We start from the raw sequence: 3,357 nt of genomic DNA on the forward strand, positions 1-3,357 counted from the left end.
AGATGCCTGGATGTGAACATTTTCACAGCCTTGGGAGTGTAAGTTTTTAACGTAATAAACTACCATTTAAAAAATATATAAATTGATGGAAATCATTCAGGAAAACTGTAGGGCTTTCACAGAATGAGTTGCCTTCTCAATTGATTATTATAAGTCTCTTACCCATAAGGGTACTTTGTTGAAACTTCACATGGGACACAAATATGTAAATATTCTGATTCCACTGAAAATAATTTGTTCTCATATACTGTTTGAATTTCTGCCACAGAAAATTTACCATTCTTACTTTGATTTAGGGTCATTCCTGAGTGTGATACAGTAATTCTGTAGTTTACTTTTAGCTAATTATATTATAATGTGCAGAAATCAGGCTTATTTTTCTTCTTGTAAATGGTCATTGCAGCTGACCATAATATTTATAGTATGTATATGGTGAATTTACAGATCATTCTTAAATGGACTCTTTTTGTTTTCATGGAAAATGCTCTTGGTCTGTGAACTGATTCAAATCTTTGTTGGGTGAAAGTTGTGGTGCACCTGATAATACAAATCAGGCTTACAATCACAATACCTAGATATACAAACCATTATTATTATTATTATTATTATTATTGCTGTTAAATAAGAATTATCTCAGAGTGTTATCCAATTATTTCTTTTCTGGCAATTTCATGATTGCTTTCTTCTCTGTGGAATGCCATTTTTTACCAGTTTGGCAGGCTACTCTTGCTTCTGGAAGTTGTACTACCACTTTGTATCATTATCCCAAGATTTAAGGATGCCATTTCAGTAGCAACATCTCCCAGTTTATCACCAAATCCACTGCCTATTTTCATTTTAATTTTAAGAAAAGAAAGAAAAAAAACTACTTTGCCTTCCAAAGGACCTATCTCATCAGTCTGTTCATCCACCAATCTTCTTTATATTAAGGACTATTTGGCCTTTCAAATTGTATTGTTTTGGCTTAGTCTTGAGTCACCTGTTCATTAATCACCTGTGAAATCCAATAGAATCTACCTAGTCAATGTGCACAGTGAATCCAGAATGTCTAATAAATGTCTTCATTTCAATAAATCCAGCTCAATGTAAAGTCATATTTATTTTCTGGACTTGTGTCTTCCAGTTCCATGTTAATGCAATATCCCATATTTCTGTTAAATTAATATAATCTTGTTAACACTTTTTACGTTTAAGACTTTTCTTTCTGAGTGAAATTTTGTTGATATTTTTGGATTTAGTTACCTGTAGATATCTGAAGCAATCTGCAACATGTTTTTAGGTTGTCTTTTTCTTGATTTAGCCATCATTTGCTTGTTGTACACAGTCGACTGTTTTCCAGAGTTCTCTGATAGTCAGTTCTTACAGTTTCTGTGGGGAGGCATACATTTGGAGCTTCTTACACTTCCACATTATTGAGATCACACCAGTGCTTAACATTTGGTGGAATTGTTAGACTGTTTTCAAAAGTGATTGTGTAATTTTACGTTCTTATCAGCTATATGTAATGGTTCTAATTTTTCCACATACTCTTGAATACTTGTATTTTTCATTACCAAAATTATACTGGGAAAGAAGTTTTATTTGATTGGAGTTTTGTTTGCTTCTTCCTGATGGTGAATGATGTTGAGCATCTTCTAGTGGTTTCTGAAGTTGTTCAACATTACCTCTCCCCACCTCTGTTTTTGCAATTCCCTGATTGTTTCTGCATTTCTCCAATTGTATTTTTTTAAGGTTATATCCTCTTTTCTTTCTATATATTTTTTCACTATTCCCAATTTATAATTCTTCTACATAAGTTCCACTGCATTATTACTTTGTATTGCTTGGGAAAATACAGGATTGCTTAGTCAGTAATTCTTCTCATTCCCTGATTTTAATAATAGAAACGGACATATTGTTTTTCATTTGTCTTGTGCATCACCATGCAACAAAATTGCAATAATTCAGGCACGTGGCACCAGCATCATGGAGGCCTCCACACGGGATTTATTCTGGGCTTCGCTGAGGTTTGGGATACCCCATCTCGGTCGCTGTGGATTGCTCTGAAGCCTATATGAGCGCATGCAGCCCGTAATCAGGACCGTTGTGTTCTCTCAGAGTGTGGCGGGGGCCTGCAGGCCAGGCGTCTTGGACACTGACTTCTACTATATAGAGCTGCAAGAAAACAAGATATTGAAGACTATTTATATTCCTGGCAGCTATCTGCAAAATCCTGAAGCTCTGCTTTTGCACTGAGGGCCTTCAATGTGAAACTGGCTCAGGTTAAGGACTTGATCTCTGAGAAAGCATTTGGACTGATGTGAACGCAGTTTTGGAAGAAAAAAAAAAAACTGTGGGAGATATAGACTGTGACAATCCACCACATCAGTCTGTGGCCATTGAATTATGGAAGACTATAAAAAGACATATTCTGACTAAAGAATGTCTTATGAAAATCACTGAGGAAAGAGAAAGAGATTTGGATGACAAAGCATATGGTAAGATCCAGGAAAAGGAAACTTATGCTGTAAAAGCACAGATCTCCTTTCTTTAACATCAGAAACATTTGGTGTAAAGAATTTTCATGCAGTTCAGGGAAAAGCACAAGGCATTGTCACTTGCTTGAGAGCAACTCCCTATCATGGCAGGAGAAGAAAATTGTTCCTTCCCGTGGATATTTGTGTGCTGAATAGTGTTGCACAAGGAGGATTTTCTATGGAAATACCAAGGTAAAAATGTGATGGACATAATATATAACATTGCCAGCCAGGCACACTAGAATCTAAAACATGCTATGTCCTTCCACAAAAAGGATCTCGAGAAAGCATTTCTTGCTTTTTCCTTCATAGGGTTGCTCTAGAGTGCTATTTAAGGAAAATTCAAGGAGTGCATTTTGATATATTCTACCCAACTTTACAACAGAAGAATATGTTACTTTCATTATTTTTGTATACTCAATCATGGAGGTAACAATATTAAAATAATTTTATGGTTCTTAATATTAATTTAATTTAGTTTTAAAAAAGGTATGCTAGTTAGGATTCTTATTTAGTCTATTGTTTTTTTAAAGACTGTATGTAATGAAAAGGTTGTTGAGTTATTAAATGGGCATCCAGAAGTCTTAGTTCATCAGGCTGTTATGAAAATGACACACAATATGTTGGCTTAAACACAGGAATTATGTGCCTCGTAGTTTCAGAAGCTAGAAGTCAAAAAACAAGGGATCTGGAAGACCACGCTTTCTCTCCAATTCTGTAGTGTTCTGGTGCTGGCTTGCCATACACCTTAGAGTAACATGGCTTATATTTTTGCCCAATGTCTCATGGCAATCAGAGCCTCCTTGTATCTGTTTTTGTTTGTTTGTTTGTTTTTCATTTC

The 3,357-nt window shown here is 35.2% G+C and overlaps 1 pseudogene; it reads left to right on the top strand.

Annotated features, from left to right (window-relative positions):
* The first annotated feature begins 2,428 nt into the window (after positions 1 to 2,428).
* LOC101417226 (NADH dehydrogenase (ubiquinone) complex I, assembly factor 6 pseudogene) lies at positions 2,429 to 2,949 on the top strand (annotated as a pseudogene).
* Positions 2,950 to 3,357: the final 408 nt, after the last annotated feature.

The sequence above is a fragment of the Dasypus novemcinctus genome, chromosome 12 (genome assembly GCF_030445035.2).
Source record: "Dasypus novemcinctus isolate mDasNov1 chromosome 12, mDasNov1.1.hap2, whole genome shotgun sequence".
In the NCBI taxonomy this organism is placed as follows: domain Eukaryota; kingdom Metazoa; phylum Chordata; class Mammalia; order Cingulata; family Dasypodidae; genus Dasypus; species Dasypus novemcinctus.